Genomic DNA, 359 nt, shown 5'->3' on the forward strand with positions numbered 1-359 from the left:
AAACTCATACACATACTCACACAAACACATATAGCAACACATTAATTGCATACTACTCATGAGCATTACCATCTCACAAGATTTTTGGAATAGATATTTGAAAGCAACAATTAAGTGAAGCAAAAATAACAAATGTTGAATAAAGCCTTAACGTACGAGCTTCATCTTTGTTGTGTGTGGAAGCCGTTAGGATGCTGAAGATGTGCGGGAGATGAGGTATATATACCCAACACAATATCCTCAGGTTTGGCAACAAAAATACTTGTACAGGCAAGTGAAGGCCACGTGAGTGAAGATGCGCAGTAGGGTCGTAAATATGGAGGAGAACCAGTTCTAGCCGTGTGCGTGTGTGTAAGTAA

Source organism: Penaeus monodon, chromosome 32 (assembly GCF_015228065.2).
Source record: "Penaeus monodon isolate SGIC_2016 chromosome 32, NSTDA_Pmon_1, whole genome shotgun sequence".
Lineage (NCBI taxonomy): Eukaryota > Metazoa > Arthropoda > Malacostraca > Decapoda > Penaeidae > Penaeus > Penaeus monodon.